The sequence below is a fragment of the Notechis scutatus genome, unplaced genomic scaffold (genome assembly GCF_049901735.1).
Source record: "Notechis scutatus isolate UNSWTSFEM ecotype Mainland unplaced genomic scaffold, rNotScu1.2 NSCUSCF54, whole genome shotgun sequence".
Taxonomy (NCBI): Eukaryota; Metazoa; Chordata; class Lepidosauria; order Squamata; family Elapidae; genus Notechis; species Notechis scutatus.
The window spans coordinates 89461-104460 of record NW_028263162.1 but is presented as its reverse complement, the minus strand read 5'-3'; positions in this window follow the sequence as shown (position 1 = coordinate 104460).

The following is a 15000-nucleotide window of genomic DNA, read 5'->3' as shown; positions in this document are numbered from 1 at the left end:
GAAAAATCCATCAGTTGTTTATACCAAGAACAATCCAAGTTCATTTGCTTAATTTTCATGGTCCAACTCTGCCCTTTTCATCCCAGTTTCATGGTGGGCAACACCCATTCAGCAAAGAGACACAATGGTGTAGCCACTGGATGCAGATATTTGCTTGTTATGATACAAGAGTGTTGCGTTGGTCTGGCGTGAGTGAGCAAAGAGATGGGATTCCCCTGCTTCCTCCCTAAAATATTTTAAAATAAATACTTTTCTTCCTTATCTGCATGATTGGCCTTCAGGGGAGATGATTGTAGATGACCAGGGAGAAAAAAGGGAAGATTACCAGGTTTATGCAGTAATCCTCAGATGTAGCTTTGCTTTCGCTGTGACTGCTTGGCTTTAGTGACAGCGTACCTTTTACTAGATGCAACTCGACTGCAAATGGAGACGAGTCTTTCTTTCCTGAAAGTCCAAGCTGGGCTGGGCCTGATAACCGCTCACCTGCTTGGCTGCAATGTCTTCTCTTTGGCTGTGGGTGGTTCTCTTGTGGGTGTCCATGCATCTGGGAAGGGTGAGGAGACAGGAGATATCGGAATATCTCGGAATATCTCGGCTGGGCCCTGGAGTTTCTGGACGAAGCTGCTTGCCACTCATTGCCTCTTCCTTCTTCTTCTGAAAACATCGCCAGAAATCTCAAAAGGCGAACAGTAACAATGATTTGGGTCTTATTAACCAGAGCTGGGGAGGAGAGAGATGACTGGAGAATATTGGAGGGCCTCTTCTAGAGGAAAGGATGAAAACAAACAAACAGAAAGAAAAGTGAAAGCTTTCAGGCTTTCTTCCACCCACCTCCTCATTTGTGGCCCAAAATGTCTTCATCATCAACGTTTGCTAGGCGAGCCCCTTTTGGCACCCCAGGGACCCCCACAGTTGCATTCAGCAGGCAACTTGAAGAAGAAGAGAGTGTAAGTCCATCAATGGGGATTGGACAGCCACTTGTCTGACATGGCATAGGGCAGGGGTGGGATTCAATTGTTTTAACAACCAGTTCTGTGGGTGTGGCTGGGTGGGCGTGGCTTCTTCTTTTTTGCAGAACCCCCCCTTGTTTTTGGGCCTCCTGGACCTCAGGGAAGCCTCCTGGGGGGCGTTTTTGCTCCCAGAAGTCTTCCCTGGGGCCGAAGAAGGCACAAAATGGAGCACAGGGTGGGGCGCGCAGCATACATACACATCCCACACCCCCTTTTGCCTCCTGCGCCTCAGGGAAGCATCCTGGGCAAAGCAGTAAGACAGCGAGGGGGATCCCGGCACAGCTGATCATCGGGAAGGAAAAAAGAACCTGAAGATTCCTTCAGGAGTGACTGGGTGGGGAAGGATGCAGTCAGTGATGTCGGGCAGGCGCAATAAAGACTGACTGGGAGGGGAGGGTGGAGAGGGGCGGGGCCAGCCAGGGGCACGATTTGCTTGCTCTCCGAACTGTGCAGAATCATAACAACCAGTTCTATAGAACCGGTCCGAACTGGTAGAATCCCACCTCTGCTATAGGATCTCCTGCTTGAGCAGGGGGTTGGACTAGAAGACCTCCAAGGTCCCTTCCAGCTCTATTCTGATTGGTTAATAAAGGGCCAAGTGCAGCAAAAGGAGCTGGAGACTCACTGAGAATTCCAGTCCCATCAAGGAGTGTCCAGAAGACTCCACGGCTTTGATCCCCAACCTGTGTCCCCTGAGCATGTACAGTCTTCCCTCTCCTAAAGATAGGATTTCTCCTCCTCTCTTCTACAACCCAACGCCTGGCTCTTAACACAGCAATGGCAGAGCCAGGAGCAAAAAAAGAAAGAAAGAAAGAAAGAAAGAAAGAAAGAAAGAAAGAAAGAAAGAAAGAAAGAAAGAAAGAAAGAAAGAAAGAAAGAAAGAAAGAAAGAAAGAAAGAAAGAAAGAAAGAAAAGAAAAGAAAAGAAAAGAAAAGAAAAGAAAAAAAAAAAAAGAAAAAGAAAAAAAAGAAAGAAAGAAAAGAAAAGAAAAGAAAAGAAAGAAAGAAAGAAAGAAAGAAAGAAAGAAAGAAAGAAAGAAAGAAAGAGAAAAGAGCACAGTCCCACCTAAAAGTCTCAACCAGAATTCCTCTCATTCCTGAGGTTTTCTTTTGCACAAAATGTTCCCTTTCCTTCCTTCTCTTTATTTATATTTGTATCCCTTTCATTCTACCACACAACACACACACACACACACACCCAGACACCCCTCTGTTCTTACCTTCTATTCCCGGACTTGCTTTTTGCTAGCCATCTTGTACAACTTATGTACTTTCTTGGTGTTAAATTCAATAAACTTGGAGGCAAATACCCATAGATTCCTGAAACGAGGTGAACAGCTATTTTAATTTTCTCTTTTTAGGAGCTGGGCCAGAAGCCCAGACTTTTCATGCTGGAGGAAAGAGATGCCCCAAAGAAGCAGTGATGGAGAGATGCTTTCTTCTGGGGTCCAAAAGTTCCCTCTTACACAAAAATGTCTTTCTTCAAACTTGAGTGATGAAGACTCCCAAGATAAAGTCTGCAGAGTTTGATGCAAGCATGGCATGACCAGTCTGCCACTTTTCTTGACTACTGCAAATGCCGGTATTGTGGTTTTCTAGGGGTTTGGACTAAAATGTGGATGTTGTTTTTAACGCTCATATTTAACAACATATTTCCACACAGGGGAATTCAACAATTGGAGACGGCATCTCACTTGAGGCATTGCAGCAGGTATTCAAGGGGAGTTGGACTGTTTGCTTGTGGCTATGTAGAGATTCTAGGCGATTCCTCTTTTAACTCCATCCCCAGGTTCTGCCTCTTCTTCCCTAGACCTCCAAACTCAAAAAGACTCCTGACTTGCAAATCTGACTGCAACATCTGGACAAGAGGGAGGGAGGGAGAGAGAGAGAGAGGAGAGAAAGGGGAGAGAAGAGGAGAGGAGAGGAGATTGCAGAATTGGTGGGCAGGCAAATCACCGTCTCCATTCTTCAAGAACTTCCTGTTCAGGGTGGATTTTCAAACATTCAGCCATGTGGTCTCCTACCTTGAGCAGGCAACTCTGACTTTGCTCCAGCTGCTCTTCCTCTCTAATGGCTTTTTTCTGGCTCATCCAGATGCTTCAGGGACTTCTTCACTGGGCTCATCAGGTCTTTGCACTTGGGAGACAGAAAAAGCAAAGCTCCATGTTAGTCGCACATCAGAAGGAAGGCGAGGAAAGGGAGACCCGATTGAGGCAACCTTTTGAGGCTACGGGCCTATTTGAATCTGGGGGAGGGATCTGCTGTGGGCACCCTCTCAAAATGGCAGCCAGAGGAGTCTTCCCCGTTCCCAAGACAAGTCACCAGACTACAGAGAGGACATTGTTGGAGTGGGAGGTTCCACTCTTGCAAAGCAGACTCTCTCTTTTCATCCCATTCTCAGAAGATCTACAATTCTCCTGTGTTAGAGGTAAACTGGTTGTGGGAAAAGTCCTTTTCCATTGAGATGAACCTGCCAGGGACCGTGTTTGGCTTTCCAGCATGTCAGCCACCTTAACTGAGAAGGGGAAGAAAGTGAGAGGGCGAAGGAGCCTGAGGTGTATCCAGAGAAACACCTGGAGCCACATGATCTCAGGCCCCAGGTTGCTGGGCAAGACCAAGCAAGTGAAAGTGATCCAGAGTTCAGGATGGGATTTAACGCTCGTCTGGGGAGGCCCTAAAATCTTGGAGACAGTGCGAGAGGTTCCCTACCTTTCTTGAGGCGAATTCATTCAGGTGGAGGAAGGGAGCTTTTGTTTTGATCCAGAGGGACCGATCGTTTCATGAAAGAGGCAGTCCTCGACTTACAACCATGAGAAGCTACAGTGGCACTGAACCAAGTGACTTATGACCCTAATGGCCGTTGCAGCATCCTCCTGCCACTAAGATGTGGCAGGGGGTGTTTGAGGTTGCCGGCCCCGCAGGCTCACCCCATTGACTGTTGCACTACTCCGAAACCAGGCGCCTCGAATATGGCAGCACATTTGGAAATTAGAGCAAAGCTGCCACGACCACATTTGAGGCACCGGCTCTGGAGTGGTGCAACAGTCAATGGGGTGAGCCTGCAGCGCCAGTACCTTGAACGCCCCCCTGCTGCCTCTTAGTGCCCCTCTGACGGCCCCCTTGGGGATGCTAAGAGGTGGTAGGGGGCATTCGAGACACTGGCAACACAGGCTCACCCCATTGGGAAGAGAGTTTAAAAGAGATGCAAGCTGACTGCGGTGTCTGCTGGGAGCAAACGTGAGTTTATCTTGTGTTGACTTTGCTTATCTGTGTTCCTGGCGTCTTCCCAACCGTGTTGAGTTATTGCCATGCCTTCAGGTCTGGAATTCCTTCTCCTGCCCTGCCAAACTAATGACCTCCTCTTGCCTTGATTGGACTTCTAGTTACAGTGTTTGTTGACCACGTTTTGGTCTTGATTCTCTGCAGCCAAAGGCTGTTCCTGGGAGAGTTTTCCTCCAGCCCAGAAGGTAACCACGACATTGGGGGCAAAGTTGGAGCTAATAAAGGGACTCCTACTGATTATCTGACTGGGTTGCCTTTGGGCCACGCCCCTTTGGGTCATCATGGTTAAAAGGTGCAGGTGTGAATGCAGCCACTGGGGAAGAGACCGGGTTCAGTGGGTCATGTGGATCTCACAAGAGTCAGTCGGGTGGGGTGGTATTTGAATCCCAGGGGGCCCTGAGTTCCAATCCTGCCTGGGGTGCCAAGCCAGCTAGGAGGCTCTGGACCAGCCGCTCTCCTGGAGCCCTGGGAAAGAGGCATTGGTAACCACTTCTGAGCAGCTTCCCCTGGGGGCTTCTGGACAACCTTCCCGCCCAGCTGGGCGAGGCTGAGGGGCCTCTCTGGGCCTGGCTTCTTCCTCGCTGGTCAAGTGGCCTCCAACGGGCTGGATTCAGAGTTTGGCAGGGGATTGTGCTGTGAGGAGGGGGCACACAGGGGTCCTGCAGTGCCAGGGGGTCTGCAGGGGGTCCGGCCCCTCCCTAGTGAGGGCAGGGAGGGAGGGGGCCTGGGGGAGAGGTTGTTTCACATCTGATGGCCATAAGAAACCAGGGTTCCTGCATTCTGCAAGCTAGCCAATGAATGAGGCTAGGGGTCTTTGTTGTTCCCCAAAATGGAGGCAGGATGTGGAGAGTGGCTGGTCTGCATCCGAGTCTGCATCCGAGTTTTTCAAACTTGAGGAGGAACGGACTTCAACCCCCAGAGTTCCCCTCCCAACGATGCATGGACTTCGTCATGCTGGGCAGGGAATTCTGTGAATGAAAGTCCCTTCATCTTCAACTTCCAACTTTGGAAAATGGCGGTCTCCCTTCTTCCCTTTTGTGAGGCGTTAAAGCCCTGCACCAAGACTTGGCTAACTCACAGGTGGCTCAATCTATTTTCTTTTTTTCTCGGTCTCTCCCTCCCTCCCTCTCCCACTCTCCCTTCCCAGCAACCCTGGATCCCCCTTGGAAGACGGGGAGGAAGAGCGCCCCTGTGGGAAGGGCGAGGCAGCACTCCAGCCGGACTCCAGTAGGGGGCAGCAGAGGCCTCGGAACTGGCGGACTTCTGGCATCGACGGGCAGCCCAAAGGTAAGTGCTGCCAGGTTCCCTCTCGTTCCCGCCCTTTCTTCAAGGCCCCCTGGTCCCCCAAGCGCTCTTCTCTCCCCACCATACGCCACCCGCCCGGACCCTTCCTCCCAAACGCTCTGCCCTCCCTTCCCACCTTCCCTGACAGACAGGCCGCCTCTCCCCCTTCTCCTCGCCCGCCCCGCTTCCTTGGCCCGGACCAGCCACCCCCTCCAGGGACCCAGAAATCCTCCCCCTCCTCCCCTCCTGCCAAGACCCCTCGCCGCTCCTCTCTGAGGGGAGCCGGAGCTCTCAGCCCCCACTGCACGCTCTTTCTCAGCTCCTGTCTGGGTAAAAGGCGCCTTTTCTTTTGAGCGTCTCATCCAATCACAGCGCTCCTTGTTCCTTTCGGTCTGTGGTAGAACTAGAATAACGGTTATAATGACGGCGCCCGATCTTAGTCTCTTCCAAAGAGGCTCGGTTGTACAATGAGGAGAATAACGGTGATAATCAGGGTGTAAAATATGATGGATATTTTAAAAAAGACCCGACACAGACATTGCACTGTCGCTTTAGAAATGGAACTTGATGTACGACAAAGGAATAAAATAATTTTTAAAATCCATGCAAGTTCATAGCCTCCAGCATGTCTTATAATGGATTCCATACTAAATGTTTTGCTATGTGGAAAAAGCACAAAAAGCCACAAACACAATTCTGTAAATAATTGGGGGCGGGGGCTGCTGAATCCCCCGGGGAGCCTCTTCCTCAGCGGCGGGGCTGCTCTGTAAAAGGGGTGCCAGGTGATCTTCCCGGATGGCGGTCCTGGAGGCAGCCCCCCCTCTGGCTCAGTGGGATGGGCAGGGAGGGACCCTCGGAGAAGAGGGGGAGGCTCCTGTAGGTATGCCGGCCCCGTCCTGTCCCCGTCCTTCCAAGTGGTGGGCAGCGACTTCCGGGCCCCGGGGATCGTCTGGATGACCTGGCAGGCCTGGACACGGACGCCTCGTGGGGTGGGGGATGGGTGGGGTTCCTCCTGTCGCTCAGGTGGGCCGGTTCCGGGTGACTGAAGCCCGCGGAGGTCGGACGGGGAGGAATCCGCCCCACCTGAACCCCAATGCAAGGCAGGTCTCTCCCGCTGGAGTGGCTTCTCTCCTCTCTCTCCGCCCCCGAGGCTCCCTCGCCTCCTCCGGGGTTGCCGCCTGTGGTTGGCGGGATGAAGAAGGGCCCGACTCTGGGTGGGAGGTGGGGGGAGCCACGGCGCCCCTCAGCCAGGGCGAAAGGCAGGTGCAGAGGGACCCCCGGCTGCCCCTCCTGGCTGCTCAGCCTGCCGCCCCCGGGGGAGAGACTGGGGGGGCAGAGAATGCCGGGGGTCCTTTCAGAGCATTTGGGGGAGTTGGGAGCTCTTGGAAGAGAAATGGGTGGGGGGGAGGGGTGACACTTGACCCCCTCCCCCAAGAGAGGGTGGGCCCCCTCCTCCCCAGGGGTCTCCCCCCACTGCTCTCCACCCCCAAAGCGCTTCTCCCCGGGAGATCCAGGGCTCCCCCATCCCTACCGCCCCCCAGCTCACCCCCTTCCTTTGGAAAGAAATCTCTTTTTCTCCTTTCAGCGTTTGGCTTCGTTCAGTCAGAGCCTCCGATTTCCTGGTTTCCCTAAAAATGGGGGCTCTACTTTCGTTGCGTCTCCCTGATTCTGCCTTTGATATTTGTCTCTCTTGTCCTCTTTCAGGTTATCGGGGTCTTTGTGCAACCATGCTGGTTTCTTCTGGGATCCTCCTTCCCTTCTTTCCCTATTCTTTGTCCTTTCCTTTCCTTTGCTTTCCTTTCCTTCCCTTCTTTCCCTTCCCTTTCCTATTCCTTTTCCTCCTCCCTTCCTCATCTATTGACTTCACTTCCTTCCCATTCCTTTTCCTTTCCTCCTCCTATTGATTTCCTTTCCTTCCATTCTAATCCTGCCTTCAAAAGAAAAGCTCCATGGGTGACTTGGAACAATCCTCAGGGGAGTCTGAGTTCCCATGGAAAGACAAGGGGGAGAGACCCGTCCACCTCCTTTGGGGGTCTCTCTGACCCTCCCCCCCGATTTCTTCCCCTCTGCTGGGACTCGGGGGACCCTGAGCGGGTTTCCCTCCTGCCTCCATCCAGACTGTTCCAGGCATCCTGGCTGGGCCTGTCGGTCAGCAGAGGAGCCACTTTCTCTCTGGCCCCACGTGGGCCCCCCTCCCGTCAGACTCGGGAAGAAGGAGGGGCAGGAAAGACGGGGCTCGTGGGGGGGGGAATCTGAGGAACTGGGGGGGGCTCATGGACCCTGTTCTGTCTTTAAATTGCTGGCTGAATATAAAGACAGTCAGGCAAACTATACAAAGGCTTCCATACAAAGTTTCTTTATTGCATCACAAGGCATCCTCAAGGTATAACTCACAGTTATGTCGAGATTCATCTAATGTCCAAATCTTTGCATAGCTGACTTCATAGTGTGAAAGTATAGTGATCTTCATCCCGTAATGATGGAGCAAAGGGTGAGACTCCAGCACGTTGCTGGGGTCCAAGCAAGAGTAAAGGCAACTCCCCAACCCAACCAAGGGTCAATTCAGTGACCAATCAGGATTACAGATGTGACCACATGACATGAACTACATTTCCCATGATGCATTAACTACATTTCCCATGAGACATTCCCTTAAGAGGACAGCTCCCAATTCCCAATTAACTATATACTGTCTGGACAGTACAGGCCAGTTGTTTCGTGGTCTGGAGACAATAACTTGGTCCTCAACACCAATAAGACCAAGGAGCTTATAGTGGATTATAGAAGGAACAGATCAGACCTCCAGCCCTTGCTTATCAATGGAGACCGAGTGGAGCAAGTGGCCAGTTTTAAGTTTCTGGCTGTTACCCTAAAAGAGGACCTGACCTGGGGCTCACATTGCAGCCCTGGTCAAAAGGGCCCAGCAGAGGCCCTCTGGTGGGACCCCTTTTCTGGGCAGGCTCCTCCCTGCCAGACCCTCTTGCAGCCTCTTGGACCCGGGGGAGGCTGGGGAAGGGGCCGCATATCTAGGTGCAAAGGGCGGGGTGATACAATGTACCCAGGAAGAAGCCCTCCCCCCCTCTTCCCCCGGACTTCCCATCAGGCTGGGGAGCGAGAGAAGCACAGGCGCGCAAGAGGCAGATGCGCATGCTCAGTCCCTTTCTTGAGGCTCCCAGGCCGCCTGCGGAGGGCGCCCCCTGGTGGTCACACCCAGCCATGGCAGCTCCCCTTGCAAGAGGGAGGCAGGAGAGGGACGTGCCTTTGAGCCCCAATCCCAGCGGCGTTGAGACCAGACGGGTGCGGGGAGGGGATGATGGGACACGGAGGAGCTCAGCTCTCGAGAAAGGCCCAGTGACGCCCTGTAGTACTTCATGGGTGATATAGAGTTCGTATCTCTCATCTCCGCCTGCCAGAGCAGAGTGCAGCGCAAGGGTTAAGCCCAAAGAGTTGTGACATCCTAGAGCGGAAAGGAGTACCCGCTTCCTTCCGCGTGGAATTTTCTCCTCCCCCCCACGTAAATAAATCACTGCGGGCAAGGTTCTCTCGCGCATGCTCTGTTCGCCCTTTGAAGCCGCCCGGGATAGGAGGCTTCAGGATGGGCGGGGGGGGTCGCAGGAGGCAATCCGGCTTTGCTTTGCTCCCCCCCGGACTTGGCCCCTCCCTTTGCTCCGCCTTGGACTGCTGGGGGGGCGCTGGGGGGACTTGGCGTGCAGGCACCGCCGGGGACCTTATGGGGGGGCTGCGGGGAGGCGCCACGGGGCCTTTCTGGGTCCCCCCTTTGGCAGAGCGGGGTGGGGTGAGGTGGAGAAGAGACTCCTGGCTGCCCCTCCCCATGGGAAAGGAGCGGTGGATTCTCCCACGGGGGGGGAGTCTGGCGTTAGGAGGGAGTGATGGGTTCTGTGGTCCCGGATCTCCGGGGGAGGCTGGAGTTCTGGGCTGAGGCCACTGTTGCTCCTCCAGGGCCGCCTCCCTCTCCCTGGCCTGGGAGCCAAGGAATCCCCTCCCTCTGCGGCCCTTTGGCCAGCCCTGAGCCGGGAGGAGGGAAGGGGAAGGGAGGCCTTTGCTCCGTCCGGTCTCGGCCCCAGGACATGCGGGGGGCCTGAGCAGCTCTGCTCCCCAGGAAGGATCCTCCTTCCACCGCCCCGAACGCAGCTCCCGTCTCCAGGAACAGGAGGGCTGGGAAGGGATCCAAGTGGGACCCCCAGCCCCCCCACCTGAGCCTCGGGGGCCCCTCCTGCTCTGGCCACAGAGAGCGGGGGAGGCCGCCGCCGTTCCCAGGGTCCCTCCTGGCAGCCCCCTCCCTTAAGTGGGGGGCTGGGGAGCCCCAGACTGGCACTTCCTCCTTCTTGGGGCTGCTTCTCCTGAGACTGGGCCAGAGCCCCCCAGGCCCCTTTCCCAGGAGGACTTCCCCCTCTGCTGCCCTGCGACCCCCCCTTTCTCCCCCCTGGGGCTGGCATGGCGTCTCTGGGGCTGCAGGGAGGAAAGAGGCTCCTGTGGGGAGAGCAGGGACCCCCTTCAGCCCCCTCCAGACAGGGAGAAGCTTCCCTGGTGGTCGAGGGGATCCTTTGCAGCCAATCGCAGTAATCTGGGATCTCTGGGTGGGGGGAAACACCTCCAGATTAAAGGACGTTTTTGAAGGTGCAGCTGCCCCTCTTCCCACCCCAACATAAGCCGCCTTCCACCAAAGCCCCCCCCAATTGCATGCTGCCCCCTGCAGGGACCCCCTTCTTAGGGCGGCTCCTCCCTGCCAGACCCTCTTGCAGCGGCTGGGGGGTGAAGCCTTCGCCCTTCCCATCAGGCTGGGCATGGAGAGAAGCAGAGGTGGGCAAGAGGCAGAGGCGGCGTTGAGGCCCGACGGGTGCGGGGAGTGGATGATGGGCCGCAAAGGAGCGTCTCGGGGCTCGAGAAAAGGCCAACGCCAAGTGAGACCGGGTGGTTCATGTGTTCTGTAGTCCGCGTCATCTATGCCTGACTGATCGAGGCGCAGCGCAAGGGTTAAGGCCAGAGAGCTGCGAAGTCCTAGAGCGGAAAGGAATGCCTACTTCCGGCCTTCCTTGGAAAAGAGCCTCACGGGTGGAATCGTCTCTCCATCCAGTGGCTTCGGGCAACGTTCGCTCGCGCATGCGCCCTTCTTCCTCTGAAACTGTTGCTTCCCGGCTTTCTGCGCCCGATGCTGCGAGGCTTCCCGGGGTGGGAAGGAGGTGGGGTGTTATGGATAACATTGTTTACCCTAACTGGTTTGGGTAAAAATAATAAATATGGTATCATGGTTTGTTAGTTAAAGTGTGTGCAACTTTAACAGTAAGAATGTAATTAAGGGTGTGGTTGTAAAAGAAGCGAGGTAATTGCAGCTCGCTCTCTCTGGCTTGAAGATCCCTAATTACTTGATGGATTGATGACTGCGTTCTTGCTGGAATGGGGAGAGAAGAAGGTGTGTTGATATTTTCTCAACGGAGAGAAAATAAAGATTGGACTGATTTATTGTAAGTGTACTGACATTGGCTATTCAACACGGACTTTGCAAAAAGTGTATCCCCGACAAGACTTGACTGAAATTGATATATGACTAATGGACCGTTTATTTGACTATGCTATAATTCTTAAATGGAATAAACTATATTTTTGATAGCACAAGCGTATCTGTATTTTTACTGCGTGTTAACTAGAAAAATTATCTCACACATTTACCTGTCTTCCTATCTGACTTCGCTGCACGTTCTGTTTAGTTTGTTTTCCTTAACACCCGTTGGGGAATCCAGGCTTAACACTGGTTATGGGCCCAGAGAGACTGCAAAGTCAGTTTAACTAGGATAAAAACAGGTTTATGTAAAAAGTGAGATTTTGTATTGTTACACGTTACAGTAAACAGACAGCTGTGTTTTATCAATTATACTTTTATATCCATATAGTGAAACATGGCACAAGTCAGTCTACAAAGTTTGTCCCTTATATCCAAACTGGATGGAACAAACTATGTTTCATGGTCTATGAAATGTAGTCTACTTCTACGAAGTGAAGATCTGTGGAACATAATTGAAAACCCACCAAACGTAGAAGAATGGGATCCTGATAATGAGGAAGATAGTCAAAAGATAGAAGACTTTAAACAGAAAAATGAACAAGCTCTTTGCATAATAGGACTAACACTCTCTGATCAACAACTTGTTCATATACGCGGAGAGCAAACTGCTGTTGGGTGTTGGCAAAAACTGAGGAGGATTTATGTTCGAGATAACGTTGGTGCTCACATAAATCTAACACGAAAGCTTTTCCAGACGCATCTCCAAAAGAATGGTGATATGCTGAGTCATTTGAATACTATGAAAAGCATTTTTCAAGAACTTCATGAGAAGGAGTTAATTTTCTCTGAATTACACCAGGTCTATATAATTCTATCTTCATTAGACGAAAGTTTTGATGACTACGTAACTTCCCTTGAAATATTGCCTAAAGAAAGCCTAACTTTAACTGATATCACTGGCAGATTGATTGAAGAGGCCAGAAGAAGGCTTGAAAGAGATCAGTTAAGGAGGGAGCAACCTCAAAAGGAAAATAATGAATCTCCTACTGCATTCGCAATTGAAAAGTGTTTTAATTGTGGAGGGAGAGGATATTTGGCAAGATTTTGTAAGAAACCAAAGCGCCAGAATGCTGTAAGCCATCAAAGAAGAAATAAGAATTATGAGTTAGCAATGTATAGTAATGGAGTTGTAAAAAATAATTTATGGGTGGTTGACAGTGGTGCGTCCCACTGTATTACAAATGATAACAAAAAATTTGTAAAAATGTCCATGAGTTCACAGCATATCTCATTGGGAAACGGATGGAAAATGAAAGCGAAAGGTGAAGGTATTGCTCATTGTTCTAGTATAAAGGAGAACATAAATATGTTATATGTACCTCAACTTAAATTTAATTTGCTTTCTGTTAGAATGTTGGTTAGATTAGGATACATAGTGACCTTTAAGGGAGATACTTGTTTAATTGAAAAAGAAGGTAAGAAAATTACTGCATCTTTAAGAGGTGACTTATATGTGTTAAATGATAATGGTTTAAAGGTGGCTAACACGGTTTATGATAATAAGAAACCTCATGATGAATGTATTCACTTGTTACACCGAAGACTAGGTCATTTAAATTTTAAAATGATTAAGAGAACTGTTCAACTATCTAAAGGAATAAGTTTGAAACCTTGTAATAAGTATTTGCAATGTTCTGCTTGCAATCAAAACAAAAGCAAAGTCATACCGGCAAATAGAGTTGATGGATTTACTACCAAAGAGCCTTTAGAGGTAGTATTTGCCGATATAATAGGTCCTAAAAAAACAAGTGTAGGTGGTGCTCAATACATATTAAGCATAATGGACCACTATTCTAGGTATGGTTTCTGTTTTTTAATGAAGAGAAAAACTGAAACGTATACAAATTTCTTTAATTGGTTAAAATTTGCAGAGAGAAAAACTAAAAAGAAATTAGTAACTCTTATAACAGATAATGGTGCGGAATTTACAAATGATAAATTCCAGAGTAGACGTAGAATGGCAGGTATTCAACATAAAAAGTCTGCACCATATAGGCCTCAGCATAATGCATTTATAGAGAGACAAGGCCAAACACTGCAATCAATGGGAAGAACAATGTTATCTGATTCTGGATTACCTGACAATTTGTGGGGAGAAGCTATAATGTGTGGTAATCACATATTAAACAATGTTGTTAATTCAACAACAGGTGAATTACCATTCACTCTGTGGCATGGTAGGAAACCTGATTTGAGTTATATTCACACATTTGGTGCACCAGCATGGGTGCATATCCCTACACAACTCAGGCACAAAGGACAACGTAGAGCTAAAAGATTAATTTTTGTTGGATATCAAGTAAACCATAGATCTTATAGATTCTGGGAACCAGGTACATCTAGAGTATACTGCAGTGCTAGTGCACAATTCCTAGAACATATAGGATGGAATAGATTAGAGCAAGATTCAGATAATGATGTTATTATAGAACCCTATAAGAGGCAGAAAGAAAAGAGTAGTTATAAGAAAAGTCCAATTAAAGAAGAAGTCCACAAAGAGCAAATAGAATCAGATCAAGAGGAAATAATTGATCAAGAAGAGATAGATAGTCAAGAACAGGAAATAAAGGAAAGTCCACCTGTAAGTCCTGTAATACCTAGACGCACAACACATGTAACCAAACCACCTGATAGATATCAGGCAAGTATTGTTTGCCAAGTAAATAAAGTTCCTACTAGCAAAAATGAACTTAAGATGTATCCTGCTAAGGATCAGGAGAATTGGCAAAAAGCAATGGAAAAAGAGTTAAATTCATTAAAGGAAATGAAGGTTTATGAAGAAACCAAATTACCTCCAGGAGAAAAATCCATTGGGTGCAAATGGATATTTAAAGTAAAAACTGGAAATAATGGGAAAGTAACTTATAAAGCTAGATTAGTAGCACAAGGATTTAACCAAAATGTATTTGATTATGATGAGGTATTTGCACCAAATCTTAAGGCTACAACTTTAAGAGCCGCTTTAGTATGGGCAGCTAAGAATAATTATATAGTTAACCATTTAGACGTAGAAACTGCATATCTACATGCACCATTGCAGCATACAATATATTTAAAAAAACCAGTTGGTATAAAAGATAATAAAGCAAATAGCAATGATTGTTGGAAACTCAAGAAGAGTTTATATGGATTGAAACAATCTGGCTATGAATGGAACCAATATATTGTGAAAGAATTAAACAATATAGGGTTTAAATCTGGTTTAGCAGATCCATGTATATTTAAAAGAGAAAATAATGGAACGGTGTCATTATTGTTATTATTTACAGATGATATTGCTTTGATTACTAAGACCAATAATGAAGCTACTGAGATTATTTCATTATTAGCCAAAAAGATAAAATTAAAGCATTTAGGTGAAATTAAAAAGTATCTAGTATTGACAATTAACAAAACCACAAAAGGATTTAAGATATCTCAAGAGGATAAAATTTGCCAATTAATTAAATTGTATAAAATGGAACTTTGTAAACCTGCAAAGACTCCAATGAGTCAAGAAATTTGCAAAATTGATGCTCAAAGTCCCAAATTTGATAAGACCATATATCAGGGGTGGGCAAACTTTTTGGCTCGGGGGACGCATTGACTTTTAAAATTTGACAGACGGGCCGGGTCAGCACAAGATTTTTTGGGAATCGCCCTCCCCTTCCCCCCCTTCTCCTCCTTCCCCTCCCCTCGGAGGCCCCCTGAGTCAGGAGTTGCTACCGCCGGCGCAGCTCCGCGCGGCTCCAGTCCCGCGTTGCCTCGGGAAGGGAAAGGCAAAAAGGAAGAGCCGTGGCGGTGCTTTGCAACGGCAGCAGCGGCACCGGAGGCTCAGGCTCAGCGGCTCCTGGTTTTGCCTTTT